Source organism: Sphaerodactylus townsendi, linkage group LG04 (genome assembly GCF_021028975.2).
Source record: "Sphaerodactylus townsendi isolate TG3544 linkage group LG04, MPM_Stown_v2.3, whole genome shotgun sequence".
Lineage (NCBI taxonomy): Eukaryota > Metazoa > Chordata > Lepidosauria > Squamata > Sphaerodactylidae > Sphaerodactylus > Sphaerodactylus townsendi.
The window spans coordinates 13145229-13165553 of NC_059428.1; the positions used below are offsets into that span (position 1 = coordinate 13145229).

The window sequence follows — 20325 nt, forward strand, 5'->3', positions numbered from 1 at the left end:
GTATTCTCTAGGATGGCACCAGGATGGGTGGGTGAGTAGGTGGGGGAAGGAAGGAAGGAAGGAAGGAAGGAAGGAAGGAAGGAAGGAAGGAAGGAAGGAAGGAAGGAAGAAGAAGAAGAAGAAGAAGAAGAAGAAGAGGAAGAAGAAGAAGAAGAAGAGGAAGAAGAAGAAGAAGAAGAAGAAGAAGAAGAGGAAGAGAAGAGGAGAGGAAGAGAGGGGAAGAGAAAAAAGAAAGAAGAAGAAGAGAAGAAGAGGAAGAGGAAGAAGGAGAAAGAGAGAAGAAGAAGAGGAAGAAAGGAAGAGAAGAGGAGGAAGAGGAAGAAGAGAGAGAAGAAGAAGAGGGAAGAAAGAAGAAGAGGAAGAAGAAGAAGAGGAGAAGAGGGAAGAGAAGGAAAGAGAAGAGAGAAGAGAAGAAGAAGAAGAAGAGAAGAGAAGAAGAGAGAAGGAAAGAAGGTTTGGATTTATATCCCCTTTCTCTCCTGCAGGAGACTCAAAGGGAGCTTACAATCCTCCTTGCCCTTCCCCCTCACCCAACAAACACCCTGTGATGTGAGGGTGGGTGCAGAGGCAGAACTCAGAAGAGCTGCGACTCCTTAAAGGTCCTTAGCTATGTGTGGGACTGGCCTGGGCTAATCTGAATTCCCCAGATAAGAAACTCCCACAGATCCAGGTAGCCCAGAGCTGGGAATCAAAACCCGGTTCCCTCCAGATTAGATACACTTGAGGCTCACTCTTAACCCTCCCTCATACACTGCTGCATGGCTTAACCTCCCTCATGCCACTGCAGCTCCTCAGGGAAGGAAGGAAGGGAAGGAAGGAAGGAAGGAAGGAAGGAAGGAAGGAAGGAAGAGGAAGGAAGGAAGGAAGGAAGGAAGGGAAGGGAAGGAAGGAAGAGGAAGGAAGGAAGAGGAAGAAGGGAAGGAAGGAAGGAAGGAAATCCACTAAGAGAGCTGTTGTGGCAGACCCTATGCCTCTCAGATGTTCATGGACTACAATTCCCATCAGCCCTACCTTAGTGGCCAAGTGGCCATGCACTGGCGAGGAGCTGTCAGAAGTATGATCATCTCAAATTATATAGGTCACGCCACTACCTAGAGAGCTCACTCAAGACTGGGATATTTGTACCCCACCCTTTGTCAGATAGAATTTTCTGTATAAAAACTACTTTCTACCACAAGAAACAAAATCCACCCAGACTCAGCTTCTCATTTCACATTTTGACATGAATTCACATGGAAACACTTGATACTGAATCGGATCCTTGGTCCACCCAGGTCAGTACTAGCAAATCCACTTCTTTTTCTGTTTGTAAAGGATTTTTGAGAATTCCCAAAGAATGAGGCGTAAAGTTTCACAGCAGAACGACAACACCAACAAACGCTCACTGCAACAAAAGCAACAGTAATGTCAGGCAGCTAGCAATAAAACAGGGCCTTATCTGCGGTGGCCCATCCAGTGGAGAGTCATTTGGTACTCGACTTTGATGGATTCCGCACAGCACAAATATCACGGGCTGAGGAAGGAATATGTCCCATTTTGGGGAAGAACTTTGCACAGGTCTCTTCCCCCAAAACGGGCTCAGCCTGTTAAGATTTATTTCAACACGGGTTTTACAAAAATAAGCCAAATGAAGCGATCTTTTTTTTCTGCAAAATCTCAGGTTTTCAAAGCGCTTACCTGCTTGCCCTATGCAAACTACAGCAGAAGGGAAGAGAAGAGAAGAAGAAGAAGAAGAAGAAGAAGAAGAAGAAGAAGAAGAAGAAGAAGAGAAGAAGAGAAGGAGGAGGAGGAGGAGGAGGAGGAGGAGGAGGAGGAGGAGGAGGAGTCATTTGTATTTATATCCCCCCTTTCTCTCCTTTAGGAGACTCAAAGGGGCTTACAATCTCATGCCCTACCCCCTCATGCACCCTGCATAGCCTGTGAAGGTGGGTGGGGCAGAGAGAAACTCCGAGAAAGCTGTGAGACTTGCCATGGGAGGTCCACTGACGCTGGCGTGTGTGCAGGAGTGGCACAGGCTAATCTGAATTCCCCAGATAAGCCTCCCACAGCTCAGAAAGTGGCAGAGCACAGAATCAAAGCAGTTCCACTCAGATCAGAGTGCACACTGCTATAACAGCCTGCTCTTAGCCACACTACACTGCATACTGCTGCTCCCTTCCGTCCACCATTTGAGTGGGTTCTCTACAGTGGCCACTCAAATGGCAGCACTAGCGAACCCACTCAAATGGCAGCCGCTACGTTCAGATGGGAGATTCTCAGTTGAGGGGGAGATTCTCACTTGTGTGTGTGGGAATCTTTTGCTGCCCACCATTCAAAGGTACCGAGCCTGGAGGTGGAGACGGGGAGATACTTTTTTTCTTTTCTTTTCTTTTCTTTTCTTGCCTGGGAACTGTGTGGCCTGAAGATCTCCATAGCTACACCCGCATCCTGGGAAGGAAAAAAATGTGTCTCTGTGTGAATGTTCGCTGCTGCTTCCTGAATGGGTAACCTTCTCATGTGGAAAGGGTGAAAGGGGCAGACAGGTGCATCCATAATGAGGTACACTTGTTATGAATGAGCTGTGAGGAATGCAACTTTGCTTGCCTTAGCTGGCAATCGAAAACGCCCCCTTTCACCTAGCCTTTTAACTGAGAGTTTGATTTTGTAGGGGCTGCGTACGGTCACGGACTGGGTTTTAAGCCCGAGCTTTCCATCTGTCAAGGGGCTATTCTGAAAAGTCTAAAGCATCAATTATTTTAGCCTCCCATACTTTATTTCTAACTATCTGTTAACCATTATCTGATTCTGAACTGCCTAAATGAACCAGGAGGAGAGAGAATAGCATCGATTTTTTTTTTCTAGACAAAATAAAATGATAGTCAAGTAAGCATTTGTCTAACGTCAGGATTTGTGTGTGTGTGTGTGTGTGTGTGTGTGTGTGTGTGTGTGTGTGTGTGTGTGTGTGTGTGTGTGTTGGAGATCAAAAGTACAAAATGCTTTTGGAGGGGGAGCTCTCACAAGTCCAAAGGAGGAAATTGTGCGCCATATTATATGTGAGTATGAGTGCAACATTATATGTGAGTGTGAGTGCAGTAAACACAAGCAAACAAACAAATGAAAGCAAATGAAATAAAACACAAGCAAACAAACAAATGAAAGACTAGACACAGTGTGTAACAGACTTTCCTCTGTGATACACCTCTGAAGATGCCAGCCACAGATGCAGGTGAAATGTTAGGAACAAGATCTACCAGACCATGGCCACACAGCCCAGAAAACCCACCACAAAGCCTTCCACAATAAAATGAAAGCCCCTTTTAACACCTTCTGTGCCCACAGAGCTTCACGTATGGGAAAATAATAATGCCTACCTGATCTCATCAGATGTTAGAGACCAGAGGGTGGGATCCAGCAGGTTCTCACAGGTTTCAGTAGGTTACTAATTATTTGTGTGTTATTGCTAGAGAGGGTTACCTAGTGGTGAGATTTTGCCACGTGATTTTTGCCTTAGTTAGGAGTTGGGAGTTATGCTACCCCACCTCCTCTCAGCAGGCGCATACAGAACTTGAAGCAGTCTAGCAGGAGGTGCACGTGAAAAAATTCGCGTGGCAACCATAAGCCCTACGTGCGATACGTTCCCATGGGACCAGGCATAGTGGCTAGTCCTTGCCACAACCCGCTTAGAATTACCCTTGGGAATGCCAGCCACTTGGTCTGCCCCAGTCATGCACCCAGCCCATTGGCTCACGCCACCCAGGTTTGAATCCACCACCATAGGAACCCAACCTGTTACTAAAATTTTTGGATCCACCACTGGATTTAGAATTCAGCAGAGGTTGGTCCCTGGTTAGTGGTTGCTATACAGAAGAAGCAATTGCAAACCACCTCCGAAGGGCTTTTTGCTTTTAAAACCCTAGCGGATACCATAAGCCGGCTGTCACTTGATGACACTTTCTACCGTAAAGTCAGTAGATTTCAGGTTTGGGTTTTTAAAAATCCAGAAAAATTCAAATTTTAAAAACTGGGGATTTTCTTACACAGAATTTTCCGCGTTTTTTCAAAACCTGACCTAGAGAAGTAGCGCAGTTCTCTCTGCTGAGGCTTCTCGAGTTCACATGGTCTTAAGAAGCCATGGTGGGGAAGAACTGAATTCAGTTCTCTTCCCCGCCCATCCTCCAGCAAGTACAGAGAAGTCCCAGACTTGGGAAAATACTGGTGGGGAATTGGGCACTTGTACAACTGAAGTTTTTCTCCCATTCTCCCACTGACATTTCCCAAGTTCACGTGGACTTGGGAAACCTCAACGGTTCAAGTGCTTTCCCGCAAAAGTTTCCCAAGTCTACAGGGAAACAGTGACGTGGGAAGATGTTGCTCTAAGTCAGACCTGGGCATTACTCTGGGACACGCGGGACACATCCAGTACCCGGTGACCCTGGCCCAGCCCCTACTGCCTTGCTCGGGGGCTTGAGGCGTCTTTGAAAAGCTCAGCGAAGCCCGGTTTGCCTTGGCTGCGGCTTCTGCGCGAAGGCTCATCACCCTACTGCTGGAGGGAGCAAAGGCCCCCAACTCCATGAGAAGCTGGTTGCCTTGGCTGCCAGCTTCTGTAGAAGGCAAATCTCCTCACCTGCCTTTTTGGCCCAGCCCTCCACAATATTTTCTGTTTCTTATGCGGCCCCATGGAAAAAATAATTGCCCATCCCTGCTCTAAGTGCCAAAAAATGCCGAATCGTACTCGGCTTTTTCAGCACCAGGCTTATTTGGCTCTGCATGGGTCTTTTCGGTAAAGGAGAAACTTGAAAAAGCCACCCCTAACCACCAATTTACAGAGTTGTTCACAGGCTTGCGATAAGGTAATTCTGCATTTATCCAACGCAAGCTTCTCTCTGCTACCTGGGATCAGGTAATATAGCAAAGAAGAGGAGTGATACGACCAACGGAGGGTTCAAGTCTAATTTCAGTTCCTTAACAGGCAAGCCGTTTTCTCTCAGACTCAATTTCTCTTGCACAATATGGGTCTAATACCTACCAGCCGAGGCAGTGGTAAGGATGAGGACAAGATAATATAAGTAAATGCTATAAATGGTGACAATTGTTATCATTGTAGAGGCCCAGTTGAAATGAATGAGTTTCGCGCTCCTGACCCCAGATTTCAGTTCCCAGCTATTTCAAAGGGGGGGGTTGTCTTGGGGAGAGTCCTTGACGTACTTGGTTATCCGACAGGCAGAATACAGTTTGTGTGTTGCTTAGCCCCAAAGCTCCTCTACCTATGATCTCCACAGCTCTGATTGCTTCAAAATAGGGGAAATATGAGGCAAACTAGACCCTAGGCAAAACTTCTGGGTTTGATGCCCCTCCCATGGGCAGCGGAAGGAGGTGGAACACCAGAAATTCCCCATTGACATCAATTGAAAAAAATCAATGTAGAAGTAAATTTCTGGGAGTTACCTGTCATAGGTGCAATTGTTGAGCTATTGACACCAAAATTTCAGGGGATCATCGGAAGACTGTCCTGATGACACTTCCCAAGTTTGAACGTTGAAGTTTGGTTCAGGGGCCAAAGGTTATGGACCCTCAAATGTGCAGCTCCCATCATAGCTCCCACATTTGACAATGGGGGGATAGAGAACTACTGCTGGGGGTCTATAACTTTGGTCCCCCTAAACCAAATTTCACCAAACTTGGGGGGTATCATCAGGACAGTCTCCCCCTGAGCCCAGGGCACATGCCCACTTTGCCCAATGAACATTACACCACTGGCTAAAGCAGCTAAATGAACATTACACCACTGGCTAAAGCAACTAAAGATTACAGCTGTTGGGTAAAGCCCAGATAACTTTTAATCAATTTCAGTCTTCATACTGAACTTCTGTGACTCCATTTTTTTAAACAACAAACAAGGCACTGAAGGGCCAACTTGATATAGCAGATATAGTGTCAAACCAGGAAACCTTGGGTTCAAATCTCAACATTTGCCAGTATGCTCGCTGGATAACCCTGGGCCCGTAACAAAATTTTAGCCTGGTGGCCTACCTTATAGGGCTTGTTGCTGAGAAAGCCTGAAAAATCATACAGTGTCTCATACACAGGAATCTCAAAGCAGCTTACAATGGCCTTCTCTTCTTCTCCCCACAAGAGGCACCACCTTGGGTAATTTCCCACTGGCGATTAATCCTGGGATAGTCACCTGAAATATCCAGGTTTCCTCATGATCTCCTCACTGCCGAACTGCAGAACACAGATCAGCCTCATTTCTGGTGCTCTCCCCCCCATCACAGGATTTTCCTGGACCTGTTTATATATGCACCTTGTTGAAAAAAACACTACAATGGGAGCTAATAGGAGATGGGGGCTACACATTTGAGGGTCCATAACTTTGGCCCCAGGAACCAACACCAAACCTGGGTGCCTCATCCAGGCTGATTCCCACATTACCACCCAGGTTTCTCAGGTCAGGGTCCAAAGCTATGGACTCAAAGAAGTGCCCTCATCCCCCATTGCTCAATAGAGACTAATAGGAGATGGGGGCTACACATTTGAGGGTCCCATAACTTTGAAGTCCCCATGTGAGACAAACCTGGGTGAGTATCATCAGGAGGTCTCTAAAGATACTCTGAAATTTTTGGTGCTGCTTAGCTTAACATTTCACCGTGTAGGCCTAGACATCTTCACTAGAAACATGCTACAGTGAGGATGTTGGAAACTGGATGAAAAGGTGCCGATTCTTTTGAAACTTGGTTCTATCTAGATTAATTTTTCAGTGGGAATTCGGCCCTTGTGAGGTGAAGTGGAAATGTTGTAGAGACACTGGTGAGATCATTCCAAGCACTTCAGGGGTGAACATTAAGCCGATAAGCTGTTGCGAAGCTCAGTTTTTATTGGAACTGGATGTTGTGAAGAAGAAGAAGAAGAAGAAGAAGAAGAAGAAGAAGAAGAAGAAGAAGAAGAAGAAGAAGAAGAAGAAGAAGAAGAAGAAGAAGAAGAAGAAGAAGAAGAGAAGAGGAAGGAGAGAGAGGGAAGGGAAGAGGGAAGAAGGGAAGAGAGGAGGGAGGAAGGAGGAAGGGAGGAAGAGGAGGAGGAGAAGAAGGGAAGAGGAGGAAGAAGGGAAGAGGAGGAAAAGTAGAAGAGGAGGAGGAGAAAGAGTTTGGTTTTATACCCCTGCCTTTCTCTCCTGTCAAAAGGCTTTCAAAGTAGGTTTATAAAATCCCTTGCCCTCTCCCACAACAATGAACACTGTGTGTGAGAAGAAGTGGAGACGGAGAGATTTCAGAGGGAACTGTGACTGGCCCAAGGTCACCCAGCAGGCTTCATGTGTAGGAGCAGGGAAACAAATCAGATTACACAATATAAGAAGAAGAAGAAGAAGAAGAGTTTTGGATTTATATCCCCCCTTTCTCTCCTGCAGGAGACTCAAAGGGAGCTCTCCTTGCCCTTCCCCCCTCACAACAAACACCCTTTGGGGTGGGTGGGGCCTGAAGAGAGCTCCAGCTGTATTGTGGGTCTGGCCTTTGGCAGGGAGTGTGTAGGCTAATCTGAATTCTCAGACCTCACAGCTCAGTGACAGAGAGAATCAAACTCGGTTCTCAGATTAGACTCCTATAACCACTGCACCACTCCGGCACTGTTGTGGGTCTGCTGTGGGAAAATGATCTAAAAAACAAAACTAAAACAAGTCCCTACACATTTTAGAGACCACAATGGAAATGAACCCAACTGGTTACTTCAGGGAGGGCAGAGATGGGCTAGCCACGCTAAAGACGATACCGTCATAGCAACAGCCGTGTTTGTCCCTCATGCCTTGAGCCAGCCAGGGTACAACACTGACTGAATTTATATACCTGGTCGAATTTTTAACATTGGGGATTGCAAATACCAGCTCAAAAAAGAAAAGAAAAGAAAAGAAAGTTTGGAGGCGGGAAGAGATAAGGGAAGGCACAGAAAACAAAAATTAGCATGGCAACCAAAAGAAAATGTCAAGGATATCGTGTTTAAAATGGCAAGGCAGTAACAGAACACTTCGAACCACTAGATTAGCCGGGACTGTTGTTGACTTCTTTTGTGTATGTATTTTCTCCTGCTCCATCCCCATCTGTCCCTTCATCTTTAAGGCAATTATTATTTTTTCTATAGTTCCCTAAGCTTCTGAACACTTTACCGCAAACAAGTCCCCACCTCTCTTTTATTGGTGGGCTCTTGCCATCCCACACAGTGGCATTGTTTTATTCTCCCCATTTGCCTGGGGTGTTATTTTTCGCCACGCTTTACAGCTTCCCAGGAGTTACTCTGAGCCCAAATATATTTTCCAAATACTGAGCACAAGAAGGTTGGCTTGTGACTTAGAAAGAAAGAAAGAAGAAAGAAAGAAAGAGGGAGGAGAGGAGGAGGGAGGAGGAGGAGGAGGAGGAGGAGGAAGAAGAAGAAGAGGAAAGAGAAGGGAGGAAGAAGAAGAAGAGGAAAGAAGAAAGGAGGAGAGATGAACTATATCCCCTTTCTCTCCTGCAAAGGAGACTCCAAAGAGCTGACAAACTCCACCCTTCCCCTCACAACAAACACACCTGCTTGAGGAGTGGGAGTGCAGGGCAGAGAACTCCCGAAGAACTGTGACTAGCCCAAGGTCACCCAGCTGGCGTGTGTGGGAGTGCACAGGCTAATCTGAATTCCCCAGATAAGCCTCCACAGCTCAAGCGGCAGAGCGGAGAATCAAACCCGGTTCCTCCAGATTAAAGTACACCTGCTCTTAACCACTACTCCACTGCTGCTCCTTGAACTAAAATCACAATTTTAATTGCCCTCATTGAATTAAAATCACAATTTACAACTAAACGAATCAGATGCCATCCTGAGTAGAATAGTTTTAAAGATTGAGGAGGAGGAGGAATCAGATCTGCACTCTTGTAGCTATAAGACTTGCTACCCCAATCCTCTCTTGATCACTCCACAACGCTCGCCCTGCAAAATATTTGCTGAGAGACAGCATGGGAGATCCAAATCGAAAAAGGTGGTGCCAGTGGTCAGATTTTGATGCAGATCGATATTGGCGAAGAACATTTGTGTAGGTGTTTTGTTTTGCGGGTGCACGTGCCTCTGCATGAGCGATGCGTCTCAGGGATGGTGTACGATTGCTTATTCGTTTTTTTTTTGTCCTTTTCAAACTCCTACAGCCTGTTTTAATCCTCGCTTTTTTGCTTCAATGCTGTATTCTAGATGTGACGGCACTGAAGATTTCGACAACAATTACATAAAGCAGAGGCATTTCCCACTCTAAAAATTTATGAAAAAAAAAAAAACAGCGGCAGGGATAAGCTCTCTACTTTCTGACAGGGTTCGCTTTTGTTCCCTTGAAAGAGCACACAAGCATTCATCCGTTCAGAAGGGCCGATCTGAGAAACGTTCCACACATTCCCGACCGGCTCTTCAAGAGATGAACCTAACCAGGTAGCGCTACGAGGCGGTCCCGTTCATGAACCCGATCACTGATTGGCTAGGATCGCCTTGGAAAGATTGCCCTTTCCCTCACAACAGTGCCGAGACCGGAAAATTCGGTGGAACAATCAAGGAAGGGACAAGATAAATGCATCCATCAGAGGACTATTTTGGGAGATATGCCTGCCGGAAAATGTTCCCCTCTGAAAAATGTAAGGAAGGGATATTTGGCATATTCTTGACACCTGTGCTTCCTGGCTCCGTCTCTCTCCACATTTTCAGCTCGAGTCTTTTCTGTCTTTCCCTGCTTTAACGCCGCCACCCAGCTTCCATTTTTTTTAAAGAACCTGGCTCCTCCATCTTCAGAGCAGTTCTTGGAAGGTTACAGCCAATTTAGGGATCGCTGAAATGTGCATCAAGCTCCGTCCAACAGTTATACTTATTCCTACACCTCGCAAACTAGGCAGCAGGGGACTTCGAAGCTGTGCTCTGGAGAGAGATCTGAAGGCGTGCCAGCAACTCACCTGTATCAAAGAGGAGGAGGAGGAGGAGGAGGAGGAGGAGGAGGAGGAGAAGAAGAAGAAGAAGAAGAGGAGGAGGAGGAGGAGGAGGAGGAGGAGGAGGAGTTGGGATTTATATCCCCCCTTTCTCTCCTGCAGGAGACTCAAAGGGGCTGACAATCTCCTTGCCCTTCCCCCCTCACAACAAACACCCTGTGAGGTAGGTGGGGTTGACAGAGCTCCGAGAAGCTGTGACTAGCCCAAGGTCACCCAGTTGGTGTGTGTGGGAGTGTACAGGCTAATCTGAATTCTCCAGATAAGCCTCCACAGCTCAGGTGGCAGAGCTGGTAATCAAACCCGGTCCCTCCAGATTAGACACACGAGCTCTTAACCTCCTAAGCCACTGCTGCTCCGGGCTTCCACAGGCAGTCCATGGTGTTGCAAAAGCCATGTCATGTCCATTTAACAGCTCTGCTCACATGAAAATTCACAGCTTAAAGGATGCTCTCGGCCTTCACCCTCCTTCAGTTTGATGCCTCCTGGGAGGGCAGCTAAGAAACGAAATGGGATCTGGCTGTACCCTTGCTGACATGGCCCGATATCAAACCGGGCGGCTGGCAGTAAACAGTCCTGGCCTCTGATTTAAGACGCTGTCCAAATTAAAATGGCTCCTTAATGTATTCTGCGCTGGACCTGGAGGGTGCTTATTTCCACTTTTCATTAGGCGAAGTTAGCCGCTGAGAGAAAAATAAGGCAGGATTTGTTACAAGGGAACGGGCGACTCTGCTGCCACGCAGCAACGGCAGGCAGTAAATCATGCTGGAGGGAGAATGGATGGGAATGTGTCTTGCATACCTTTGCTTCCCCGTAAATTAACCCAGTGCCTAGGCTAGCATGTTACTGAGATCGCAGGAAGGGTGTGGGATTCTACTTAGGGGATCTGGAGGGCCTAGGGTTGGCAGCTTTGGGTTGGGGAGTTGTGGGGGATTTGAGGTGGATCCTTGGGAGGGATCTAATGCTATAGAGTCCACCCTCAAAAGCAGCCATTTTTCTCCAGGACAACAGATCCTTGTGGCCTGGAGATCAGTTGTCATTCTGGCAGATTTCTGGGCACCACTGAGAGGTTAGTGACCCTGGGATGGTTATGGTCCAGATAGAGCTCCATCACTGTATGCCGAAAATCCCAGGTTCGATCCTCGGCATCTGCAATTAGAGGGTCACAAGCAGGGTTGGCAGTTCTGGCTTGGAACGTTCCTGGCGATTTCGGATGATTCCTGGGGAGGGCAGGGCTTGGCGAGGAAGCTCGGCAGAGAGATGATGCCGCAAACTCCACCCTCCAAAGTTGTCCTCCAGGGCAACTGACTTCTGTTGTCTGGAGGTCAGATGGACTTTGGGACAACTCCGGGCCCCACCTGCAGGTTGACAACCGAAGTTTCAAAGAAGCTGGTGTCAGCTAACACCTTTCTCTGCCTGGCGGAGGCGTATGGCCTTTAGGAATATGGGGTTACCCATGTCGCCGGACGCACACCTTTTGGTCATGTTTAAACTACTCTTTTAGATTAAGGATTTTGGATCTCTCTATTAGTTTTCTTTCAAGGGGAATAGATAAAGTAGTTATAGGAATCTGAAGGGTAAGTAGAAAGTTCAGGGGAGGGAAATATGGGAAGGAGGGAGGCAAAATAGCAGGGCAACTGTATTTTTGGTGATGTTTTAATTGGGGGAGTTCAAAGAGATAAACAATTAGATATGTTTGTAATACGTTAACAATTGTAAACAGTTTTTGGTTTTTCTCCTTATGTTATCATATAAAATCAATCAATATAATTATATATATAAAAAAGAAATAATACACTACCTTTCGGTATATCGCTTTTAAAATACTGTAAACAGTCATTATTTAAATCCAGAGGCGGAACGAGGGGGAACAGTACCTGCGCCCCTGCCGCAGCACTGCCCACCCTGCTCTGGAACGCCCCGCCCCCAGAACGCCCAGGCCACGCCCCCACCACGTCATGATCCACTTGGCCCCGTTGACCCCACCACCATCAGAACCTGTTGTTAAAATTTTTGAATCCCACCACTGGCGCCCACCTGAGCCACCCATCGAGCCCCCAAACATTTTATTCCCAGCCTCAAAACGTTTCAAATGAACCCCCCACTTGAAAGTGATTCTCTGGCTGAAACATTTTGAAAATGTCTTCAGTTGCTGTGCGATCTATTGACTACGTTTCCATCCTGTCTCTGCTTCCCTGAATTTCCTCCCCTCCACCATTTTTTGAGCTCACTCGGTCTTTCCCCTAACCCGCTTATTTGCAGCATTCATCTGCTCGTTCTTTTATTTTGGGAGGGTCAATCTTAGGCCGAATTCCCACTGAAAATTTAATCTAGATAGAACCAAGTTTCAAAAGAATCGGCACCTTTTCATCCAGGTTCCAACATCCTCACTGCAGCATGTTTCCAGTGAAAACTTCTAGGCCTGCCCCTTTGGGGGGGGTGTCTGCTGTCAGGGGTGCAATTGTTAAGCTAGCAGCACCAAAATTTCAGAGTATCTTTAGGAGACTCTCCTGATGATACCACCCAGGTTTGGTGAAGTTTGGTTCATGGGGGCCAAAGTTATGGACACTCAAAGGTGTAGCCCCCATCTCCTATTAGCTCCCATGGGAGTGCTTTTTCAAAAAGGTGCATATACAAGCAGGTCCAGAAAAATCCCGTGATAAAGGGGGGGAGCATTAGAAACAGGACTGATCTGTGTTCTGTGGTTCGGCAGTGGGGAAATTGTGAGGAAACGTGGATATTTCGGTTGACTATCCCAGGATTAATCGCCAGTGGGAAATCGCCCGTAGAAGCATTGAGTATATGAGAATGCAGCACAAGACTGTGAAAAATTGAAGCATCACTTCAACACAGAACTGACAAAAGAAAGGGAAAAAAATCACAAAATGGTGGCCAGGAATCCTTTCAAGGGGGCGAGCACAAATAGAAGGGGAGGATCAAAAACATTTTAGAAACGTTTTCAACCATTTGTGTAGAAAGGGCCGTTATGTTTAACTGGTTAACAGTATAAACCCTTTTACACTCTTTTAAACCCTTTTACACCATTTTCACACCATTTGCACACTGCTGTTTTTGGCCCATGCGGACTCAGCCAAAGAGATCCAACTTTAGTATAGTGGTATTAATTCTACGTACTTTTGTTAGCGTGGTTAATGGGGAAGAATGCCTAGGTTTTTTTCCCCGAGCCAGACCACTCAACAGAACAGAAAGGAGAATTTTTAGAATCAAAGGAGCACGCTCACAAAATCTGGTTGCGTTCCTATTTAAACCTCCAACACCTTTATCCACAGCTGCACCCAGAGCGTTCCACCTGGGCTGCTAAAATGCCGCCACCCTCTCCCACGCTCCATTGTCAACGATCCGTATGATGTAAATGCATCAGGATGGCACGGAGACCAATTTTTTTCCGCAAAAAAAGGCGAAATGACATTTCGATAATCGCTGGTACTCAGGAAGTCTGACTCACCATGCCTGTTATGTCCACCAGCCCGCCCACCCAATTGTTGGTGTCTTTTTTGAGCGCACAATGTCCTGGTATTCTAATGATACACACAGAAAAAACAATCAAGTGAGTTAGCCGGGGAGGAGGGCTATGCTGGGTCTTGCTGACTCTCTCTAGAAGTTGGGTACGCAACCTTCACTTTGGCCTTTCCACTGTCGCCCCGGGACTATCGGAAACTAACCTCAAATTCAAGTGTTATTGTACTGTTAACTGGACAACTCTTGACCACATTCTCCTCTGGTCAGGTTGTATCTTTCTCGAAAACCCCTTCCCGTACAAAATTGCTATTGAAATAAAACAAAAGAAAAAAACAGAAAACCTGTCATGCCCCCCACAGAAGCCTTTATTATTTTCATTATTAAGTATCAGTTACCCCATAGATAGCATGGGTTTAGTCCTCTGTATAGTCTTCAAAGGGAGGGAATTTTAGTTAGCCTCTGTCCCTTTAAGAAGTTTCCCAAGAGGCAGTCTTCTGTTATTACCCACTAATCCCCCTGTTCAGTCAGTTCAGTTCAGTACAGGTGCCTAGGGAGTCAGGAGGCAGCAGTATTTTGTCACATCCAAGGTGTAAAGAGAGCCTAAAGTTGAGGTTTACAGAGAATAGTAGCCAGATAAAGGCCCTTTCCGCATGGGCCATAAACAGCGCCCTGGGGACAGCAAAAATGCCATCCCCAGGAAACCATTCGCACAGGGGGTGCAGCTGCTGCGCCGCAGCGCTCCCCTCGCTCCCCTCTGAGCGGTGTGAAGCCACCGTTTTCCCACCTCACTTCCCCAGCAAGGTTTTTGGAAAACGGCGGCTTCTAGCCGCTGCCATAGGAACAGCAGCGGCTGGAAGGCGCCATCCCTCCCCCCCTTTCCCCATCGACTTACCTTCTCTGCGGCCGTCCGGCACGTCGCCGAGGCCTGGGGACATGCCCCCTGCCCTGCGACGCCGGAGTGGTCGTGCAGGGCAGGGGGGCATGTCCCCTGGCCTCGGCAATGCGCTGGATGGTTGCAGAGAAGGTAAGTCGATAGGGCGGCGGCGCGGTGGCGGCGTCCCGGTAGTTTCTGGAACTGTTCGTGCAAACGATCCTAGGGGGGTTGGGTCGGCGTCATGTACGCCGACCCAACCCCCATCATGGCCGTGCGGAAACGGCCAAAGACTCAAGGAACTTACAGAAGTGGACTTTCCTGGAAGCAGTCAAAGAAAGAGCAAAAGTCTACAGCTTCTACCGTCCAGTCAAGCAAGTACTTTATTTTAGGCAGACCCTGGGAGGAGTTAGGGTCTCCGTTCATCTAAATATGAAACCTTTTGTTTGAGCTGTTGAACCTCGCTGGTGACTCTCCCACTCTGTTCTCTCGGGGACAGGGCACCAGAAACAGTTTTGCTTGGGGAAAAGAATAAAACCCCAGGCTCGGTAACGTCAGAAACTCTCCATTCAGCAGATTACGATATAGATTATTTCAGCCTTTGTGGGATTCTGGTAGTTTTTGCTCCAAGCGTTTCACCCGGATCTATGGCTGGCATCTTCAGAGGCATCTCATGGTAAGATGTGTTTCTCTCTATGACACACAGAACACTCCTCACAGTGTGGAGGAGAAACAAACCCAGTTCTGCAGATTAGACGACGCCATTTTTAACCGCAATGCCATGGAGTAGCCATGGAGATGTGTACTTCAGTCTGGTAGGCCTGGCTGCTTCAAATCTCAGTGTTGTCATAAGAACATAAGAACAAGCCAGCTGGATCAGACCAGAGTCCATCTAGTCTAGCACTCTGCTACTCGCAGTGGCCCACCAGGTGCCTTTGGGAGCTCACACGCAGGATGTGAAAGCAATGGCCTTCTGCTGCTGCTGCTCCTGAGCACCTGGTCTGCTAAGGCATTTGCAATCTGAGAGCAAGGAAGATCAAGATTGGGAGCCATAGATTGACTTCTCCTCCATAAATCTGCCCCAGCCCCTTTTAAAACTATCTAGGTTAGTGGCCATCACCCCCTCCTGTGGCAGCGTATTCCAAACACCAATCACACGTTGCGTGAAGAAGAGTTTCCTTTTATTAGTCCTAATTCTTCCCCCCAGCATTTTCAGTGGATGCCCCCTGGTTCTAGTATTGTGGGAAAGAGAGAAACATTTCTCTCTATCAACATTTTCTACCCCATGCATAATTTTATAGACTTCAATCATATCCCCCCTCAGACGTCTCCTCTCCAAACGAAAGAGTCCCAAACGCTGCAGCCTCTCCTCATAAGGAAGGTGCTCCAGTCCCTCAATCATCCTCGTTGCCCTTCTCTGCACTTTTTCTATCTTTTTCTACCTCTTCAATATCCTCATGAGTCTGTGTGGGTGAACTTTGAGCTGAAGCTTCCTCACACAGCTGTGATGACAATAAAATAGGGAATGAAGAGCCAGGCACACTGCATGGAGCTCCTGGAATGATGTTCCTATTTCTATTTTCTATTTGCATTTATTACCCGCCCTATACCACAGGGCTGTACGACAGTGGAATGCACTACCTCGGAGTGTGGTGGAGTCTCCTTCTTTGGAGGTCTTAAAGAGAGGCTAGGTGGCCATCTGTCGGGAGTGCTTTGATTGTGTGTTCCTGCATGGCAGGAGGTTGGACTGGATGGTCCAACTCTAGTGTGGATTCCGCATGGGCCAAAAACAGCGGTGTGAAAACAGTGTGAAAACGGTGTAAACCCTTTCACACCATTTTAAATCCTTTTACACCGTTTTCACACCACTGTTTTTGGCCCATGCGGAATTCGACCTATGATTCTGTGATTCTATGACTGGACTGTATTGTTCGTGGAGGTGTAAGAAGGGAGGAGGGAGCGTGAGGTCACAACCCTGACGCTAGCGCACTATTGGCCTGCTGCCTCCCTTGACCCCTTCCCCGTTGACTCAAAACAAACCTCAGTTGACTACAAATGTGCCTTGCAATTTGCTCTCAACTGCCTCGCACGCTCGCTCAGTCAACATCTGTCAGAAAGGCTGAAGCCCGAGGGTGCTAGGAACAGTGACACAGAAAAAAACTTTACGGGCCTCAATTCCTGCAGGGTCCCTAGTCACCCTAAGGGATAATACAGCCCTGGCCAAGACTCTTGGATGTGGAATCTGAAAAGAAGAAGAGAAGAAGAGTTTGGATTCATATCCCCCCATTCTCTCCTGCAAGGAGACTCAAAGCGGCTTACATTTCCTTTCCCCCCGCCACAACAAACACCCTGTGAGGTGGGTGGGGCTGAGAGAGCACTGAAGAACTGTGACTAGCCCAAGGTCACCCAGCTGCCACGTGTTGGAGTGCACAGGCTAATCTAGTTCACCAGATAAGCCTCCGCAGCTCAAGTGGCAGAGTGTAGAATCAAACCCGGATCTCCAGATTAGAGTGCACCTGCTCTTAACCGCTACGCTCTTGCCTCCTCCTGCTACTATTTTCTTTAGAAAAGCCTGGCTCCTGCACTCGAATTGCAAGCTTCTCCGTTTGCTGGCCTGTAAGTATTAGCACAGCCGATCTGTGGAAAGAAAGTCTGGTCTCTCGGCAGCTGCAAAGATCAAGGCTCATTCTATAACTGCCTCTATGGGGAATTTTTCTTCCCTGCCAACTAGGAAGGCTTCCTCCCCCCCCTCCCCCTTCCCAACCCAAACTAGTCAATTAAGATGAACTTGCTCATCATTCAATACTGCAGCGGCAGCAGAGCTGCAGCGCTAGAGGAGCCGCGCGGAGGTGAGCCGCTAATTAAATTCCACCGAACTCCGCTTGTTTAATATTCAAGAACAAGGCCGGGTCCATTTCGGAGCAGGTCCTTCGCATCGCCTTGGGGAGAGCGGTGCGGGAACAAATCCCGAGCAGAAAAATGTCAACCTTCACCACGTACCTGCGTGCTAGATTTAATTTAGAGCACCGGGACATTTGCAGCGGAGAGAATGACGGATGCCCCCTGCAAAGGGAAGCAAAAAATACGAGTCAAAATAATGCCCAGTTTAATTTTTCTTTTCTTTTACAGGGATCGTTTCACGTTTCCAGGGGACACGCTCAGGCACCTGCTGGTTCCGTTCTTGTTCTGCTTGCTCACTGCGAGCCAGGGCCTGACGGCTCAACGAGTGGTTTGGGCTACAAGCGGCTTGTGCCTGTTTGCTGGGTTACTTCCATGCATGTGGTCAGACATCCCTTTCTACGCAGCAGTGGCGTAGGAGGTTAAGAGCTCGTGTATCTAATCTGGAGGAACCGGGTTTCATTCCCAGCTCTGCTGCCTGAGCTGTGGAGGCTTCTCTGGGGGATTCAGATTAGCCTGTACACTCCCACACATGCCAGCTGGGTGACCTTGGGCTAGTCACAGCTTCTCGGAGCTCTCTCAGCCCCACCTACCTTACAGGGTGTTTGTTGTGAGGGGGGAAGGGCAAGGAGATTGTAAGCCCCTTTGAGTCTCCTACAGGAGAGAAAGGGGGGATATAAATCCCAACTCCTCCTCCTCCTCTTCTTCTTCTTCTTCTTCTTCTTCTTCTTCTTCTTCTTCTTCTGCTTCTTCTGCTTCTTCTTCTTCTTCTTCTTCTTCTTCTTCTTCTTCTATCTTCCCTTTTTCTCAGGAGGCATTAAACAGAAGGAGGGCGAAGGCCGAGAGCATCCTTTAAACTGTGGATTTTTATGTGAGAAGAGCTGTTAAATGGACATGACATGGCTTTTGCAACACCATGGACTGCCTGTGGAAGCCCGGAGCAGCAGTGGAAGCCCGGAGCCCGGAGCAGCAGGCTCTCTCAGCCCCACCTACCTCACAGGGTGTTTGTTGTGAGGGGGGAAGGGCAAGGAGATTGTCAGCCCCTTTGAGTCTCCTGCAGGAGAGAAAGGGGGATATAAATCCAAACTCTTCTTCTTCTTCTTCCTTCTTTTATTCGGTTGTTTTTTTCCTTTCCCCTTATGTTGATATGACTGTGTCAGGGGTGGTACCTGCCTCCTCCTGGCAGCATGTAAGAAAGAAAAGGGGGGGGGGATACACCAGAGATACGGCAACAATATAAATCTGCATCCAATGGCTTAAAATAGAGGGGCCTAAGAAGAAGAGAAGAAGAGTAAGAGTTTGGATTTATATCCCCCCTTTCTCTCCTGTAGGAGACTCAAAGGAGCTTAAATTTCCTTTTCCCCCACCACAACAAACACCCTGTGAGGTAGGTGGGGCTGAGAGAGCTCTGAAAAGCTGTGACTAGCCCAAGGTCACCCAGCTGGCGTGTGTGGGAGTACACAGGCTAATTTGAATTCCCCAGATAAGCCTCCACAGCTCAGGCGGCAGAGCTGGGAATCAAACCCGGTTCATCCAGATTAGAGCGCACCTGCTCTTAATCACCACGCCACTGCTGCGTTACGAGGTTAACCAATACCCCTGGGTACCTGGAGGGAGAGGAATACACAAATGAGCACTTGACGCTTCTGTTTATTGAATTAGACTTTTTGTCCCTCAAGGTCAGACTGGCAGAGACTCTCCTTGGTCTCAGGCAGAGGGTCTATCACAGTGGTGGCGAACCTTTGGCACTCCAGATGTTGTGGACTACAATTCCCATCAGCCCCTGCTAGCATGACCAGTTGGCAATGCTGGCAGGGGCTGATGGGAATTGTAGTCCATGACATCTGGAGTGCCAAAGGTTCGCCACCACGGGTCTATCATATCACCGACATGCCGGCATGATGTACTGGTTAAGAGTGATGGACTTTAATCTGGAGGACCGGTTTGGATTCTCCCGCCCTCCACATGAACCCGGAGAATGGCCTCGGGTAGTTACAGTTCTCTCCGACCACTCTCAGCTTCACCTTCCTAACAAGGTGTCTGTTGTAGGGAAAGGAAGGAAAGGCAATTATGAGCTGCCTTGAGTCTCCTTAAGGTCAGGTTCAGTCTGAGCCCTGCTGGGGCCGAGAGAGCTTTGAAGAACCGTGACTAGCCCAAGGTCATGTGTTGAGAGTGCACAAGCTAATCTGGTTCGTCAGATAAGCCTCCACAGTTCAAGTGGCAGAGCAGGGAATCAAACCCGGTTCCGCCAGATTAGAGCGCACCTGCTCTTAACTACTACGCCACGTTGGCAGGATATAAGAACATAAGAACTAGCCTGCTGGATTAGACCAGAGTCCATCTAGTCCAGCACTCTGCTGCTCGCAGTGGCCCACTAGGTGCCTTTGGGAGCTCACATGCAGGATGTGAAAGCAATGGCCTTCTGCTGCTGCTGCTCCTGAGCACCTGGTCTGCTAAGGCATTTGCAATCTGAGATCAAGGAGGATCAAGATTGGTAGCCATAGATCAACTTCTCCTCCATCAATCTGTCCAAGCCCTTTTTAAAGCTAAAAAAGGATGCAGCTTAGATTTGGATCCAAGCTTGGCCCCGATGGGCTCAACCAGCCCTCGCTGCTCCCATCTGTGAAGATGGGGGTGGGGCAACTCCCGCTGGAATGGTTTGCAATCTCCATGTGGAGAATTCCACACGGGGAGTTCTGGACTGAAGCTCAATTACCGGGGGGGGGGGGGAATAAATATGCCCCCCCCCCAAGAAGTGGTGCCTGAGGCTCGAGACCAGTGGTGGGATTTCAGCCGGTTTGCACCACTTTGGCAGAACCAGTTGTTAAAATGGTGCTTGTAAACCACTTGTTAGATTATTTGAATCCCACCACTGCTCAAGACACCCCCCCTCCTCCTAGATAGGGGTGGTTCTCCATTACCTTCCCCAGTTCTTTTCACTTGACCCCCAGCAAGCTTACTCGTTTTACTGACCTCAGGAGGTTGGGAGGCTGCTGCGTCAACCCACGCGAAGGCAGGAGAATGAATATCGCAGCTACTGGTTTTGCATCTTCTCATCCAGTCCCCAATATTTCACGTAGCTCAATCACGGCCGCACGTTCCCCCATCTCCTTTGCTAAATAC

General features: G+C 48.0%; 1 long non-coding RNA gene across 1 annotated transcript; it reads right to left on the reverse strand.

The window, feature by feature from the left end:
- Positions 1–453: 453 nt before the first annotated feature.
- Positions 454–18660, reverse strand: LOC125430922. The gene is made up of 3 exons (XR_007244257.1): positions 18570–18660; positions 13287–13289; positions 454–525 (listed from the first exon to the last, which is right to left on the reverse strand). It is a non-coding gene; the product is annotated as an uncharacterized LOC125430922 (long non-coding RNA).
- Positions 18661–20325: the final 1665 nt, after the last annotated feature.